Source organism: Mytilus galloprovincialis, chromosome 5 (genome assembly GCF_965363235.1).
Source record: "Mytilus galloprovincialis chromosome 5, xbMytGall1.hap1.1, whole genome shotgun sequence".
NCBI lineage: Eukaryota > Metazoa > Mollusca > Bivalvia > Mytilida > Mytilidae > Mytilus > Mytilus galloprovincialis.
This window is the reverse complement of record NC_134842.1, coordinates 15,146,097-15,165,875: the sequence shown is the minus strand read 5'-3', so window position 1 is coordinate 15,165,875 and position 19,779 is coordinate 15,146,097.

Genomic DNA, 19,779 nt, shown 5'->3' with positions numbered 1-19,779 from the left:
AACTGTCATATTCCTGACTTGGTACAGGCATTTTCAAATGTAGAAAATGGTGGATTAAACCTGGTTCTATAGCGCTAACCCTCTCATTTTAATGACAGTCTCATCAAATTCCATTATATTTACATTGATGCGTTAAATAAACGTACACAATAAATAAAATAGTCAAAATATGGGTACATCAGTCATCATCGTTTAACAATTTTAAAAGGAACAATTTAACAGAACACAAAAACATCTACTATCTACGAATACATTCATTGATTTGAGTGTCTGATGTCAGAAAATGTTTATACGTCACATAAATTTGTCGTTCAATGTGCATACAAACGATTTTAAAATTTTGCATAGGCAATGTTAGCATACAGGGTTAAAAAATCAAAAGGATGCAAGAATAAATTTCAGAAATAGACCGAGATATATTTTTGGGGAAGCAGAGTTATTAGGGACCGTTCAATATTTATCAGATGGATGGGCCGGTGCAAAATGGGGTGGGGCAAGCACTTTTTTTGTGGAAATATTTGGATGGGCAAGAACTTTTTTAAAAATATTTAGTGGATGGGCCAGAACATATTTTATAGGAAAAATTTTGCTATCAATTTTATTGGTTTGTAGGATTTTTCTTTTGCGGGCACTCTACAAACTGGTAGCTTGGCTCATTTCTGTTAATTTTAAGGATTTAATTAAGGAATAAAAAGCTAGAATTTTCTGTTCAGACTATCTTTTAAATTATTTTGACCTTATAGAATACCAAATTGTTTAATAGTTTGGTGTATTGCGGTAAAATTTATGGATTCAAGTAATAGGTAAGAAAAAAAAGCTCAAATTTTTAGATAAGGCTAAATTCAGATAGTGAACTTTAAATTTTTTTCTAACTTTTTCAAATCAACTCGGATTTTCCTAAAACTCTACAGTTATCTCATTTATATATTGATCTTATAGAAAGCTAGGTTGCTTGGTTGTTAGGTGTATTGCTGTTAAATTTATAGATTTAATTTAATAATAGGTAAGAAAAAAAAGCTCAAATTTTAAGTTTAGGCTGAATCTAGATAGTCATCTTTGATTTTTTTTATAACTTTTTTAAATGAACATGGACTTTTATAAAACTCTACAGCTATTTCATTTAAATATCGATCTTACAGAATGCTTGGTTGATTGGTAGTTTGGTGTATTGCTGTCTTTCTTATGGATTTAATAAAAAGATTAAAAAAAAAAGCTAAAATTTTCAGTTTAGGCAAAATCCAGATAGTCATCTTTAAAATTTTTTATAACTTTTTCAAATCAACATGGATTTTCATAAAACTTTACAGCTATTTCATTTATATATTGATCTTATAGAATGCCAGGTTGATTGGTAGTTTGGTGTATTGCTGTCATTCTTATGAAGTCAATAAAAAGGTTAAAAAAAAAAGCTCAAATTGTCAGCTTAGGCTAAATCCAGATAGTCATCTTTAAATTTTTTTATAACTTTTTCAAATCAACATGGATTTTCATAAAACTTTACAGCTATTTCATTTATATATTGATCTTATAGAATGCTTAAATGTTTGGTAGTTTGGTGTGTTGCTGTCATTCTTATGGATTTAATAAAAAGGTTTAAGAAAAAGCTTAAATTTTCAGTTTTGGGTTATTTCAAGATAGTCATCTTTAATTTTTTTCATAACTTTTTCAAATCAACTTGCATTTTCATAAAACTCTACTGCTATATCATTTTTATATTGATCTTACTGAATGCCAGGCTGTTTAGTACTTTGGTTTTTTGCTGTCATTTTATGGATTTAGTTAATAGGTTGAAAAAAAGCTACAATTTTAAGTTTAGACTAAGTTCAGATGGTCACCTTTCATTTTTTTTATAACTTTTTCAAATCAACTTAGATTTTCATATAACTGTACAGCTATCTCATTTATATATTGATCTTAAAGAATGCCAGGTTGTTTTATAGTTTTGTGTTAAGCTGTCAAATTTAGGGAATTAATTAATAGGCGAAAAAGGCTGCATCATTAAAGTCAAAAACATGTCTGCCTATATTTGCTAAAGAATACCATATTAAATTTCTTTTTTGAAAAGTAGAATAGATAAAGGGACATTTATATTTGAACTATAAACATGTTCTGTTATTAGGACAATAATTAGCAATTCAGTATATGATAATATGTTTACTAGTCCAAGAGTTATTGTCCCTTAATTTAAATTATTGCCTTTATTTTAAATCAATATTGTATTTGAGGCTGTACATATATAAAATCAAATCTGTACATGTATATTCATACTGGTTTTGGAAATCAATAAAATGCATGGTTCTGATACACACATAGATATATACATATAGAATTAACTAGCACATTTTAAATTTTGTATAAAGTCTATTCTTTGATTTCAAGAAATAAAAATTTAAAAACTTAAAAATAGAAAAAGAACCTAAATCATTTTTGATTGTCTTTATAGAGTTTTAGAGGGGCAAGGACTTTTTTATAGATTTTTTTAGATGGGCAAGGACTTTTTTCAGAATTTAAAAGGATGGGCAATAACTTTTTTAATGAAACAATATTAAGAATGCACCGGCCCATCCATCTGATAAATATTGAACGGTCCCTTAGAGTTAATCAGATATGCACACGCGCTCAGAATATCGTGTAGCAGTCATGTGTTCTCGTGAATGGCTGAGTAGTGATCGAAGAGTGGTCGAAACTGGTCGATTTCGATTGTGTCTCATCTGGTTTTCTGTGAAGAGCTGTCTCATTTGCAATTATACCACATGTTCTTGTTTTATACTACACTCATTTCTGGACAAACGAAAAGTACGGACAGACAAAACAGAAATAGCCCATAAAACAGGTAAAATATAATCTCGATATTCGTATAAACTAATTTTGAAAGATAACTAAGTCATCAGCAGTCCAACAATGAATGTTATTGCACAATTACTTTTATATTTGAAAAATCCGCCTGAGATCATCCCAGGTTTTTATGGGTGACGTGTTGCTAAGTTTTTAGTTTTCTATGTTATGTGGACTGCTGCTTGTCTTCTCGTCGGTTTTCGTTTTTCACTATGACTGTGTCGGATTAATTTTGACCTTTGAGTTTGATAGTTCCTTTGGTGTTTTTTGTCTCTCTTTTAGAATGTTACCTCTCCTTGCAAAAGTAAAGACAGGTATTGTACATGGAGGAATTTTTGTACAGTTAAACATAATGTTGTCAATATATTTTTTGGGAAGTAGAATTTTAGGGTTAATCAGATATGCACACGCGCTCAGGGAATCGTGTAGCAGTCATGTGTTCTCGTGAATGGCCGAGTAGGGATCGAAGAGTGGTCGAATCTGGTCGCGAAGGGATCGGGTATTGGTCGAGTTGATCTGGGATAAAATAAATATAGAAGTCGCCGTGATCTGGAAGCGATCGGGGATTGGTCGAGTTAATCTGAAAATGATCGGACATTAGTCGAGCAAAGGTCGAAATGATCGAGTACTGATCGGTAAAATGTTTGTATTCCGACCAAACTCGATCTCTTCACGATTCTTTCACGATCAATTCGACCGCTACTCGACGAATTCTCGATCTCTTCTCGAACGACTTGCTTCTCGATTCTTACTCGAATGTTTTTAACATGTCAAAAACTCTATGGCAGAAAGTGAAATCGATGACGAACAAGGTAGACTATCCCGAACATTCTTGTCGATCGTGACAGACCAGCCACTGACCACGTAATTTGTCTTGATCTGGCTTGATCGAGTTGATCTGATCGGCAGTGTGAAGCTAGCTTTAAGCACGATTCAGTATAGTCGAGTATGGTTCAGACTTTGGTCCAGAAATGTCAAAAATCAGTACAGTTGAGTACAGATATAGGCCATTTTAAACTTTACTGGTTTGTAGTGTATACCACACGAAATAAAAGTTATAAAATATAATATTTGTTTGAAAAGGAAATGATATTATTATATAGCAAAGTTTCTAGAGGAAAAAGTAAAATCACAAAAATACTGAACTCCGAGAAAATTCAAAACGGAAAGTCCCTAATCAAATGGCAAAATCAAATGATAAAACACATTAAACGAATGGACAATAATTGTCATATTCCTGACTTGGTACACTGGCAGATATTTTTTTAATGTGAAATGGTATATTGAACTTACTATAGGTAGACAAGTGTGGTACCACCTACGGACCTACCACACTGTTGCAAGCTTAATGTTTCTTAAAAGAGAGAAGATACCTGAGGGAAAGTCAAACTCATAGATCGGTAATAAACTGACAACGCCATCGCTAGAAATAAAAAGACAAACAGACAAATAATAGTACAGAAGAGACAACATATAAAACTAAAGACTAGGGAACAAAAACCACACCATAAACTGGGGGTGATCTCAGGTGCTCCGGAAGGGTAAGCAGGTCCTGTTCCACATATGGCACTGGTCGCGTTGCTAATATTATTGCAAATTCGGTAAAAAATCAATCTAATCTGGTAGGTCACATTTGTAAAAAGGAAAGGGTATTGTAGTTAAGACCTACGGAACATATCCGATATCATATGTAAAACAGTCATTCCATAACGGTCAACCAACGAGTGATGGCGTCCGTAAAATTAACGAAGGGTTGATTTCAACTTCATTATTTGGAACTCTTGGTTTAATAGCTTCCTTGTGAGCAGCAACCCTCTTTCAATGGAATCATGATAGGAAATACAAGCCCGTGCAGATAGCGTGCCACTCTTTCTACACGAGACTTTTTATTTAAAACCGAACGTGAATGCGTATTTGTACATCCTGCAGTACAACCAAAGGACGGCCCACTTGGAAAAGGGTTTACTTTATCGAGAAAAAATAAACTAATTACTGGTAACATATTATTATACCACAGTCATCCTTGGGAAGGAGGAAATTCAGAATTTGAAGACCCAGTCTGTCTCGTCGTAAAGAAAAGTCCAGAATGCAATATACTCTCCGAACTGTCAAACTAAAAAACTTACATTAACAAACAAACAAAAACTTGTTTTTTCCAAGCATGTTAGTTTCAATTTCCACCAAACTTGAATTTAAAAATCAAAAACTTTATAAAAAAAAATTGAAAGTCTAAATATCCATAGTAAAATCAACGATTCGTATAGTTCGATCTTACTATACATTTTTGTTCTTTATTAAACGGTTTATTACAGTTGCTTAACTTAATTAAAACGGATGGCATAAGCAGTCCGAATGGACTTACAGTGAATATTACTGATTCATATTACCGGTTTTCATTCTGGTCGACCACTATTACTGGATTTATTGTTAATTAGGTCTTTTCCGGAACATACATGAACTTTTTACCACTTGATGTAATGATAGATGTATCTCCCGTTGCATCTATGTAGTTGAAAAACGACTGTGGATTTTCTATAAATAGCAACAATGAATCTACATAAGGGTACCTTAAGTTTTTTTAGCACTTATTTTGCACAATAAATGCTAGGACAAGTGAGTAATCTATGTTTAGAATTTTATAACAAAAATGTCTTTTTTAAAGTCTGTGGATTTTCTATAAAAATCTAGGTTTTATTTGCTACAAATATCCTTTTTTTCTTTTAAATGCAATGAAACAAAAAATAATAATGCTTTGAATGACGTTCCCCTTTGTATATGTACAACATGCAGTTGCGAATCCGGGAAGTTTCATGAGAAAGGGTCCACTGACTGCCTAAGACGGGACAGTCATGATTCAGTTATTCCCTATATAATCAACCAATTGTATCACACCCTAAATCCGTCTTTGCAATGTATAATCTTAAATATTCATTACTATTGCTGTTTTTATGACAATTGTAGTTTGAGTGTATGCAGTTGAATTAGAATAACCAATTATCTTTTCCATGGAGAATCAGAATATATAACCCCATCCCTTAAAAATGATTCATTGATTTTGAAACTTTGACATTATAATTGCTTACAAGTTAAACTTGTGTAATTTTATTTTTGTAATAACATTAACGGTACCAATTTTTCTGCATCAGATGCGCAATTAGACAATACATGTCTCTTCAGTGATGCTTGTGGCTAACATATGTAAAATCAAAAGCTTATATAAAAGATGAAGAGCTATAATCCAAAAGTTCCAAAAAGTATAGCCAAATCCGTGAAAGGAATCAGAGCTTTGCACGAGGAAGATACATTCCTTAATTTATAATAATTTTTTACATTTTGTAACAGCAAATTTAATAACACAAAAAAATCCGTATTTTCATGCAAGTACCAGAGTACTGGATACGGGACTGGTGATACCCTCGAGGACGAACAGTCCAACAGCAGAGGCATCGACCCAGTAGTAGTAATAACATTAACGGTACCAAATTTTCTGCACCAAATGCGCATTTCGACAATACATGTCTCTTCAGTGATGCTCGTGGTCAAAATATGTAAAATCCAAAGCTTACATGTATATAAAAGATGAAGAGCTATAATCCAAAAGTTCCAAAAAGTATAGCCAAATCCGTGAAAGAAATCAGAGCTTTGCACGAGGGAGATACATTCCTTAATTTATAATAATTTTTAACATTTTGTAACAGCAAATTTAATAACACAAAAAATCCGTATTTTCATGCAAGTACCAGAGTACTGGATACGGGACTGGTGATACCCTCGGGGACTAACAGTCCAACATCAGAGGCATTGACCCAGTAGTAGTAATAACATTAACGGTACCAATTTTTCTGCACCAAATGCGCATTTCGACAATACACGTCTCTTCAGTGATGCTCGTGGCCAAAATATGTAAAATCCAAAGCTTATATAAAAGATGAAGAGCTATAATCCCAAAGTTCCAAAAAGTATAGCCAAATCCGTGAAAGGAATCAGAGCTTTGCATGAGGGAGAAACATTCCTTAATTTATAATATTTTTCAACATTTTGTAACAGCAAATTTAATAACACAAAATTCCGTATTTGCATGCCAGTACCGGAGTACTTGGCTGGTGATACCCTCGGGGACACAACTTATGATAAGGCGATGGCATTTGGTTTCAAGTTTTATACGCACTGAAATGTCTTATTTCCAAATAGGTTTATTTGTTCTGCACGTTAAGTCATATATATATTGAATATTTAACTACTCTTACAACAAAAATAAGATTTGCTGGCTCATGCATGGAGGACGGATTTGAAAAAACTAGTTTGTTACAGGGGTTGACACGAAACACATAATCATACATGTACCATCTATAAATTGGGCTTATATGACTGATCTGATGTTGGTGTTGATGTTGTTAAACTCCCAATGTAATACCTTTGCGTTGTGTGAGACACCTTTGACATTTTCCGGATCGTTCCATTATTGTAATCCGTAAAACCTGTTGCAGTTCAATTTTTATTTTTCCCCAAAATTGGGTCGTCGCATCACAACTGCACATGTTATCATTAAATGTTCTTTGGAATATTTTGCAAAAAATAAACGGTAGGTATAAGTATAACTACAAACATTTTTAGTCGTCAGTGAAATTGAGTCTCAGTAGACTAGTGGATTACAACCCGTCTCAGAAATATAAAGAGAGATAACTCAATGAAGAATTATTTCCAAACATTTTGTTCAAGTATCTGCTAGATTTTTTTTTCGCTAGGGTACCCCCAAATTTCGGGCTAAAATGAACTTATGTGTATATCTTGAAATATTGCCATTTGGATTCAATTCTTGCTTTATTCCACCAAAATGACAAAAAAAAAACGATACAAATTTATGTGTTAACAATTTCATTCTTTAAAATTTGACTTTCTAATCAATAGTAGAATAAATTTACAAAACAGTCCGGACAATGTAAACCAGTAAGCAGTAAAATGTAAAACGGTATGTTTTCTTTGATATTTAAGAATAAGATACGAAACAGAAGTTTTTAACTTATTGACTTCTAAGTTAATTAGTGAAGCATGACTTTTCATTTTGTTCAGAATGCATGTAAATAATTACAAATAAAATATATTTGCACCAAATTTCAGTCACGTACCTTGATCTTTTTATTATCGGTCAAACGTTTTCAAAGTCTTTACAGACTTATTGTATAGACATTTAAAAGATTCGGTTAAAGCTTTGTATAGTGTACTTTTTGAAAACATATATATATATATATATATATATATATATATATATATATATATATATATATGGGAGATTTATAAATATTCGATTATTCTAAAGTATCATAATACCTGAATAATGAATGCTTACAGTTAAATTTGGAGCAGATAAGTCTTCAGGATGTATGCATCCTTGTGTAATGCAGCAGTATATGCAAAAGATGACAATTGTTTGCTATTTTTCAAAGGAAATAACGACAATTCATAATATTAAACCTGTGTTTTAGGTTTTTCTTTTGCACCTGATAAAAAGCTTCTGCAAACACAATATTGTTGTTAGTACTTTAAACTCAAATAAAAATACAATCACTTATCAATTTTGGTTAATACGTATTTTATATATAAAAAAGGGTAACTAATCATAAAACACAGCTATATTCTTTGTTGCATAGAAATAGGTGAAGATTGTCAATAAAGTGCAATAAGTCGAATAACGATTTCGACAATAAGACTTCATGTAGAAATAGTCTTGTTGCACCTTTGCTTTTTATTTTTTTCTCTATCTATTTTATTTCTAAGATATTGGGAAAATATCTGAAAATGGATGAAATCTTCTTTAAGTCTAAAAAAAATCCTGTCAAGCTCATCATTTTGCTATATTTTCTCTCTATCTATTATGAGATTCTAGGTAACAAGGGAAAATACCAAAACATTGATTATTTGCGTCATTTGAATGCAATAATCCTTATAAATAGCATTTGATTGTGGTGATGTAAATGGTTTATTTTAACACTCTGAATATTTCTTGCCCTGTCAAATTTTTAAACTTAAAACTTTTTTTCAAAATAACAAAAAAAAAATCATCATATTTTTTTGTAATATTTTTAGCCACATTTTCAATGGTGTTGGGCAAGCAGGCTCTTCAAACACATTTTAAACTAAAGTAGATACCCCATGCTAAAATTTGATCCACTAGTTTCAGTGAAGAAATTTGTTTACTTTAAGTGGCGAGGGACGACGAACATGAAGTGATGAGAAAAAGCTCAATTGGCCCTTTGGGTTAAGTGAGCTAAAAAGAACATAAGAAAACATAACTGAATATCCTACGTTTGTTTGCTTAAATAGAAAAGAATTAATCTAGTTTAATGTTATCTATCGACTGTGAATTTTACATGGAGTTTCAAAATTGATTTCAATCATCATACCCCTTTTCCCAATTGTAGTAATAACGATTTAAGAATTAGTTGGGATTGTACTTTGTTTTTCGATAAATTTGTAGGAGGACGAAAATGAGTCTACTCTTCGCTATAGACCAAATGACGTAGAAGTTATGAACTATAGGTCCTTGATCCCAGAAATGACTATTGTAATACAATTCAAACGAGAATACTAATTGCCAGATTTGTCTACAAAACAAGAAACGAAATGAATATGACACATTAACAAACGAGAACCACTACATCACAGGCTCCTAATTTGTAACAGGCACATATAGATAAAGGCAACAGTAGTATACCGCTGTTCAAAACTCATAAATCCATGGACAAATAACAAAATCGGGGTAACAAACTAAAACCGAGGGTAAAGCATTAAATATAAGAGGAGAACAACGACATAACACTAAAATGTAACACACATAGACAAAATCCCACGAGAATAACATATATAACATATATATATATATATATATATATAACATCAAAACCAAATACATGAATTTGGGATAGACAAGTACCGTGACACGTCTTATCGCAATGTGAATGTCCAACTCTCCATATAACATTGAACCGCGTTGAAACAGTACAACAGAAGAAAGAACTATAAAATCAGTTACAAAAAGTAAATTCATTTGAAAAGATAAAGTACATGTTTGAGAGAACTCGCAGTTTCTGAAAGTTAAAACATGGCCAATAATAACTTTTAAAATTGCCAGGACCTCTCTTTTGAGAAACGTTCTTTTTTTAATTAAAATGTTCATATCATCATATATTTCTATAGTAATTTTCGTGTTCTTGAATGGTTGTCTACCTGAAGAATACGAAACATGTACATCTGAAAACGAATTTGCTTCTATCTTTTACATGTATGTTTTTTATAAACGTTTTTAACCCGTATCTTTAACTAAGTTTACATATAGGTAACATATGATCAAATTTAAACGATTACAAGAATACTTAAGTCACCATACTATGTCAGATATAATTACATATTACAAATAAATTGTGTATTGGGATTTTGAATCACTTTTTTACAAATAAATTGCATTCTATTCAGGCAAAGTTAATAATGGATTTTTAAAGCATAAAGAAATCACATTTAACTAATCTACACTTGAACAAAAATGAATAACCTTCATCAAAAACAAGGTCAGTAAACATGTTTTTATTATAAATAGGACGTGATAATACTGTTTATATTGATATATATATTTAGACTTTGACAGAGATATTTAAAATGTATATTGGTCGTTCATATCAGATTTGAATTAGTAAAGAATCACAGTAGCAATATTGTCCGGCTGGGATCATGTTTTGTTCTAGTTATTTGACCGGGGTTTTTTTCAAGTGTGACATGTGTGATCACGGTTTTTACTCGAATGAATATGATGAAAATCTCACTAAACATACTTTTTTCTTGTAAGACGTGAAATAGATGCTTGAACCTTAGATTGTTATTTTATAATTGTGATAAAATTATTTCATCAACCCTTTATAATTTTGTGTTATAAAAGTTATATTTGCCTTTGCAATACTTGAATTTCATAAACTTTAAGCTATTATACCTTTGCAAATGTCAGAATCTATATATAATGAGAGTTACAGAAACTATATAAATATTCTTCTCATTGAATTGAGAAGGCCTTTTTGAATTTATTCATATGTATATGTTCGTGATTTTTTGGCGGTTCATGTTGTTATCGGGTGAACAAAAAATAATAGGCTAAAAAAAGTATTTGTCAACTTGCACGTATTTTGAAACGTTTCAAAGAAAACCGTTTTTTAAAGCACGAAAACACTGTATTAAACCAGTATGATAATACTGTATATTTGAAAGGAAGGATCAATCATTCTTTTGACAAACCAAAAGAGAAACCTATTCCACCACTATACTCGTGTTTTACGATGTTTCCCGACTCTTGAAAGTAAAATTTAAAGTATTAAAAAAGGTTGATAAGCTTCGTGCTTTAAATAAACAATATAACTCTCTCGATAGAAGACGAAGCGTGACACACTGATGCAGCGGTGAAATCTGTTAATGTATTAGGAGATTCGGTATGATTGTCAATTAAAGGTCACTGTACAGTCTTCAGCAATGAGAAAAAACCATACCTTCAAGTGGTCTATAAAATGCACTGAAATAAATAAAAAAAGATGAAAACAAATCCCAACGCGAAAACTGACATCCTAAATTAAGCAATACTATTAATGAAAAAGCATATATATCAGGCATTAACCAACCAAAATCATTACTAAATCTACAATCTCTTGGGACAGACATTTTCGTTTCTTGTGTACAATTGGGAGTTTAGTATGGCGTTCATTATCACTGAACTAGTATATATATTTGTTTAAGGGCCAGCTAAAGGATCCGGGTGCGGGAATTTCTCGCTGCATTGAAGACCTGTTGGTGACCTGCTGTTGTCTGTTCTTAGTCTATATGTTTTTTATGTTCTTTAACCAAAATAATATCCAAATGCTACATTTACACTGTGATTAATAGTATAATCAAGCGAGTGCGATATATGGCCAAAAATCAATAAAGCACCATGATAAATTCCTTTCTTTTGCAACGGAATGCAAACAAACAGGATTCAATCATTTACTGTTAAAATCTAGAATTTCTAAAAAGTCTTGTTATTTTTTTTCTCTATACGGAACAATTAATGCGTCAGCCATTTTTACAAAACAATTATAAATCTACTGCAAGTATCTGAAATACAGATCTAGAGTGAGTACGCATTTAACGTAGTTTCAGTAAAAAGAATATATCATACGTACATATATGACATATCAAACCTTCCAAGCTGGGTTTTAGAGAATAAATAATTTCTACCGAAGCATTAGTTTTGGGTTTTTTTGCAAGATATTGTGTTTTGTCCATTTCGTCATATGCATCTCTTTGATGTCCTTCTTTTACACGAAACTGAACAAGCAATTTGTTGAATTTTATTTTAAATGTTCAGTCATTTGACAAGTTGACTAGGTATTTTTAGTCATTTTGTATAATGTCTGTCATGGTTAGGGATTTAATAAATTACTTGAAATTTTTTTAATTTTACAAAATGCCTGTTACATATCTACTGAACTCTTCGATAGCCATGAATTATATATTCGAGCTGTACGCTGTTATTAACACACATGTACATTATTAGTATTGTTTGAAATATCAAAGCTTAAAGATTATTTATTTCAGCGTATATTTTTTTTTTTAACATTCATAAATTCTTTATTGCACTCTTTGCTGTTTTAACAAATCGCTTAATTACAGCATTCTATCGAGTATCCCTACTACATACAATTATTACTGATATCCAGGGAGAATATACAGTAAAACTTGCCTTATTTTATACATAGCCATAAAATAAATTTCTATTTTCTATAACTACTTCATAAAAGTGCATTAATTTCCACCTGAACATTTTGATCTTATTATCTTTTAAGTATTCAAAAGTGAACTTTATAGTGTCTTTGTGTTCACTATTTATATTTCCTGTATGTAACATATTTTCCAATTTCAAAAAATCAAAAGGTGTTTCTGTTTTATTCGACTTTGCACCATCTTATAAATATCTTTATTATTAATGCCCAGTATATCCTCATGGTCTCCTAGTCTAATTAGTTTTGAATGATCTCCCAGTTGTAAGCTTCTCCTCCCAATGATTTGGTATGGCTTTGTAAGCTTTTGAAAATTCAGCAATCCAATTACTTTTGTTTTTTAGTTTCAAAATGATTACTCCTTCTGATATTTTTCTTTTATTATCAATTATGTCATTTATAAATAGAATATCACTGTCAATCCATTTGTCAAAAAACAGACATTGTCCTTTATATTTTATCAAACTTTTGCCCCATATATCTCTAAAAATTTACATATTTTATTATTTTTATCTTCATTCAGATTTACATGTATCCATGATTTTATCAGTTCTTGATAGAATAGTGGTGTATTGTTCCATATTTTTTATCAATTAGTTTTATGTTTCTTATATTTATCTTGAAAATCAGCATTTTTTTTGATAAACTTATTCAGGTATAGTTTAGGCATCACCGACCAGTTAGCATTTTCTGATTGTATTATTTTTTTAATCCATTTTATATGTATTGACATTATATAAGAATCCATATTTTTTAAGCCCCCTTCAGCATAATTTCTTTTTAATATTGACCTCTTTATTTTATCTTTTCTTCCATTCCAAACAAAGTTCTAAATTATATTGTTAATGATTTGCAACTTAACTTTAGTAATAATACAATTAGAAGCAAAATAAGTTAACTTAGGTAGCAAAGGAGTTTATACAATGAAAATTTTTACGAGCAATGTTAAATTCTTTTCGACCATCTTTCTACAAGTTTTGTAATTTTATCCAAGATTTTTTCTATGTTCAATACTTGACATTTCTTATTATCATACCCAAAATAAATACCTAGACTTTTGACTGGTTTATTTGTCCAGTTTATGTTGCATTTTTAATACTGATACGTGGTTTTAAAGACACCAGGTTAGTTGAAATGTTTTCAGAGCAGACAATTATCGTTAAATCAGTGCGGTTTAACTTACTTTTTAGGAATATGATTATTGTTTTTCGTAACATGATTTTTTCAAATTAAAAAAAGTCAATTTCAAGCGCAACACATTCATGTATTCTTGTCAACATTTTATTTATAAAAAAAAAAACACCGGACAATTTGCAAAAAAATAAACTGGACGTTTTAATCATTGGATCAACGATCGACCAAAGTGAACCGATTAACTCGACAAAACACGATATAGGCCGAACAATACACCATAAACAGGAATTTACAAAATGTGTTTGAGGCCTGTATCTGTAACAAATTGGACACTTCATTAGTCTTTAAAAAAAAAACAAGCACGTATTATTACAATGACTCCTTCATTTATAGAATTCATTCGTAATATTACTATTCGAAAAAAATGTCATCAAAATCATATGGCAGAACCGTGTAACTCGGCAATATTTTTGAATTATTATCGTGATAAAAATCACAATTATGCTATTTAACTTTTTTTCATACTTTCAATAAAGATAAAGTGGGCCAAGCTGAATAAATTTAACTTACAAAAACTATAGGTATGTGTTTATAGAAGAAACTTTTATCATATTTTTGTGCTTTTTTGTGTCAAATTTACCATGCTGTCAATTTGTATATTTGTGATTTTTCTCAGTTTTATGAACAAACTGCATATTATTTCAACTTTTTTGTTATAAATGATTGAAAAAAAAAACATATCTAAGAAATTTGAAAAGACAAAAATGATAAAGGATGTACATGATTCTTGTAAAATCATTTTCTCAAAATTTTGACTAAAACGACTTGATTGGACGTAAATTTTGAAAACAGGATTATTCAAAAATCTATTCATTGTATAAGTACCCGGCCACGTCTACTTGTATTTTTGTCCATCTGATGAGTTAAGCCTATTTCAACTGATTTTTATAGTTCGTTCTTATGTTGTACTGTTATACCACTGTCCCAGATAAGCGGGAGGGTTGGGATCCCGCTAACATGTTTAACCCCGCAACATTATTTATGAATGTGCCTGTCCCAAGTCAGGAGCCTGTAACTGAGTAGTTGTCGTTTGTTCATGTGTGACATATTTGTTTTTCGTTCATTCTTTTATATAAATAAGACCGTTAGTTTTCTCGTGTGAATTGTTATTGAAGACCGTGCTGTGACCTATAGTTGTTAATGTCTGTGTCAGTTTGGTCTCTTGTGGACAGTTGTCTCATTGGCAATCATACCACATCTTCTTTTTATATTAACTCATCAGATTGACGAAAATAAAGTGGACGAGTACTTGTACATTCCAACAACAAAACGACACTAGGTACAGCTCTGAGAGTATTCAAAGTTAACTGAGAGCTACTTCCAAGCCTATAACAACTAATAAAAAAGTCATGAATCGAAGACTAAATTATCAATCCGTACACATCCAACATCCAATGGATTTCGTGTAAAGACGTCATAAACAGTTTGAGAAAAACATGACTTTGTGTTAAACAATTTCCAATTTCACAGTAAAATCAAGCTAAATTATTTTTTTTCAAAATGTATTCAGATGTGACCAATATCTACAGCGCCTTGTGGTATATGTATGCACAACTCACTTGAAAATGCTCTAATAAAAACTGCAGCTTTGAACTCAAAATTTAAAAAAAAAACAATGCGAAGTAGTTTAAAAATCTGTAGATATTTCGTTTTAACTGAAAAATGGTCCATCATTTATTATTTTAATGTTAAACACAAAATGCTTCTGTGAAGAGCAGTCATATTTTGTTCTTACATTTTTACCACCACATAGCATATCTACATTACATGTATATGTGTAAAAGCTTTTATAAGCACACACGGAATAACAACTGAAATGAAAGCGAAAACAATTATAGACCGGCAACATTTGATGACTACCTTTTTTGCCACCAATATTACCACAATACAACAGCCATATACTGTCTTGAGAAGTAAACAGTTCTATATATAATAAATGATAAAACCACATGTTTAATTCTCTCCCGGCTTTTGACTGGTCTATTTTCCAACAGTCAACCAATTGCATGAATTCAGTACTAGGTTACGGTATCGTTCTATCAGAAATAATGTTTCTGTTTTGTTTAACACAGTGTTTTATTTCAACAATGTGTTTTTATTTCAATAAAGTTGTGGAAATTATCCATGTCATTTTTATATTAACACGAAGATAGATGCACAAAATATGATGAATTATTTTTTTTTTCGTACGTCCCTAAAAAAACTCGTATTCGGAATTTTAGTAGTAACATTACATATACACAATGAACAAACATGCATCTCTTATCAAACCTTCAACATATTGTATTAAAAAAAACCTCCTAGTTTGGGTTTTTTTAAATTATTGTCGAGTTTTTCAAATGATACAGATAATAAGAGTAGATATTTCAAAGAAATAAGAAAACTTCACCATGATTAATAATATAAACATTTTGCAATCACAATTGAAAATTGTTGTTATTTATTTGTATTTGTTTGTTGTTGGTAGATTGATAGTTGACTCTGCAATCTTCGGTTCGGTTTTGGTACAATGAATATTCAGATACCTACCATTGTCTTTACTATACAGAATCTAGTCTCGGTTGGAACTGCAGGTAATATGTTTACATTATCACATACAGACAGTCGTAATGCTTGCATCATTATACATTATGTAATAACTGTTTGAAGAAAGAGAAATTTGTGGTAGAGTTGCTTCATCCGAAAAGGCTGTTGTTCTGCCTACTGAAACTTGAAAAATCCTTGTAGGACAATCGTAAGTGGTGACAATATAATATTAAACCTTTAATGATGTATTTATATTTTCTCGTATATTGCTATTGGTACACGTGGTGGATACAATTGTCAAAAAGGTTTATTGAGTATTGCACTGTAGAAAGATTGTTACACGAAATGCCAAACAGTGTTCACTTTTATCTTATAATTAAAATTGTCAATCGATATATTAATAAGACTTTTGTGTCTAGCATTGACTATGTAAAACAGAAGCCTCTGTTGTAATTTTTAAAGACTGACGATAAATAGTCATCAAAGGTATCAAGCTGATAATTTAATACGCCAGATGCGCGTTTATCTACATAAGACTCACCAGTGACGCTCAGTTCTAAATAATTAAAACGCCAAACACGTACAAAAACGAAGAGCATTGATGACCCGAAATTCCACAAAACTGTACCAAATAAGGCTAAGGTTATATATTCCTGAGATAAGAAAATGCTTAGTATTTAGAATAATACTATTATTATTTTTTTACTTAATCAAACACTATAATAGAGAAAGTACTACGAGATCTGATCAATACTGCGTTATTGTTTTATGTGTAATCACTATTATTATTATTATTATTATTATGATAAACTTAAGTTGAAAACAAAGATATGTTAACCTACTGTTTAACTGACATCCACGATATAACCAATCACTAAAAAAAGCAACGTAACAACGATAACACCAACATATACTTAAGCAGTGACTGTCACTCTTGTACACATATGATAAACTAGATTTGTTTTACACTTGTGAATAACATACTGTCATACTCAGTTTCAAAAAATATAAATACAAATGTACTTCATAGCCAGCTATTTGTCCATCTGCATGTGAATTTCTTAATCAAATTGTAGTGATAAGTTTTCATTCTAAACAAAATAAAATTACCTGTTGCATTTACAAATTTGATCAAAATGTATTGTTTGTTTGGTGTAATATTAACATAACTATCGTTGTCATATTATAACATATAAATTAAAGTTGTTGATATCTGCAACCGTTCTGTATATGTTTTTAATTTCTTTTTTTTTATACCCAATTGCTTTTTTTAAGTTCGATGGCAAAGAGAAACAAATCCTGTTATGTTCGGTCACAACGTTACGCTTACTTGCATGGTTGGTAGAAAAGAAGGATGCGACAAGACAGTCACACGGCGATGGGATGCAGGACCTGACAGAAACACATTAATAATCAATGGTCATTCAACTATATCTTCTAAATATTACGTAAGAGCTGAAGACCCTTGCAAAAGCTTCTCTATTGTAATTATGCAGTTTGACCTAAATGATGTCAACAGGGAATATTGGTGTTCGTTCGGATTCGAAACTAGCCGTCAGATGTTAATACTGGATGATCGATATTCCATTGGTATGCTATTATAGGAGCGATATATAATGTACACATCATTTTTTTCCTCCATTATGTAAAAATACATTAACCTAAACGTATCTAAACTATGTCTTTTACTGCTTTATTGATTGATTTATTGGTGTTTAACCATACTTTCAACACAATCATGCCAGAGAAAAAAAAAGAAAATCACAAAAATACTGAACTCCGAGGTAAATTCAAAACGGAAAGTCCCTAATCAAATGACAAAAAGAACAACTGATCTTTCTATAGAAAAACTAATACTTCCAGTAAATTTAGATTGAAGTCAAGTGCACCTGCGACATGCTCCATTCGAACTCACAATCTCAGTGCTGACGGGCTAGTAATACTAAAGCTCACATATTTAGACCACTCGGCCATCGATTCCCCTCTATTTACAGAAGAACTATTATAGTTAATGGCAGTACACGAGTAATGGCTACTGTGCTTTATATTGACATAGTTCATATTTTAAAAAGTATCCACAATAATAATAGGCTTTCAATTATGCTGACACACATGAGTAGCACACAATATTTTTCGGTGCGGCTTGAATAAACAAAGTTGAAAAAAATGGATTTCAGTAGTATCATTTAATTAAACCAGTAGTTACATATGTGTGTTTACCAGAATGTAACTATCCTGGACGAAATGTGATAAAGAAAAACAGTTCTGGGCATTTGTAAACCGATAATGAACTGTACTTTACACATGCTACACACGACTTTACCCATTAATGAACAGTGTATGACAAAAGTCGAATGACGTTTAACCACGTCCTGACTTTATTTGCAAGTAGCTCTAAAGCGCGAATATGCAGAAATTGGAAAGCAACTGAAATTTAAATATGCATTCGAAACAATCGGAAGTGAATACAAGCAAATTAATTCTGCCCTGTCGACTGGCCTGACCTGACCTGGCCTGAAAATAAAGTCATTGATAAAATGAGAGGTAATATTTTTAATGCTAATTAACCGAAAATGTACACGTAATGTATTTTATAGGTAAAATTTGTGAATGAAAGTTTGAAAATTATTTTGAAAACAGAATAATTTGCGGAACATAGAACGGATTTAGAACTTTTCTTTGATTTATGGATATATGTTTAGCATGCATAAAGAATATGTAATACACACATATTAAAACTACTGATTCCGTTGTCCTAGCCCTTCGTCGTTCTACTTCCATTTCTTTGTATAATCAACCAAATGTGACCAAATGTAGTCACACTAACTCTTAGGGTACTTGCTTGAAACATTGTCACTATTTCCTAAAAAAAATACATTCAACATAATACAAATGTAATGAAAAAATTGTAACATTTACGATAACCCTCTAGAAATACCTTTCTATACCTTTCTATATATTGGACAAAAATTATGCATAAACCCCTTACATCAGTTACATCTGCTGGTTATACTTGTCGTTTTAAAGTCACGCCTGTCGACATAAAATTCTTAATATTATAGCAGCAAATTTGCTAATTATTTTTTTTTTTATTAAAGTCACTAAACAAATTCCTAGGAGACAGGGGATCAACAAGTCGTCCAACTAATATTTACTGATAGTGATGCAAACTTATACAACAGAAAATTTATCTATCACATGTAGTTTTTATCAAACTGACTTAAGCATACACTTAATATAAAATTTCTAACTAGTTCATTGGACAATGACATAGGGGATAGAGTCTAAATAGTCTTCAAACTGATATGAACTAATAGTAATGCAATTTCACATAACATATACAATAAAACATATATAACACTAACTTGTAAACACTGAACAGCATTTCAAAATAAACAAACTGGAGATTTTGTTATATTATTAATGACCAGCT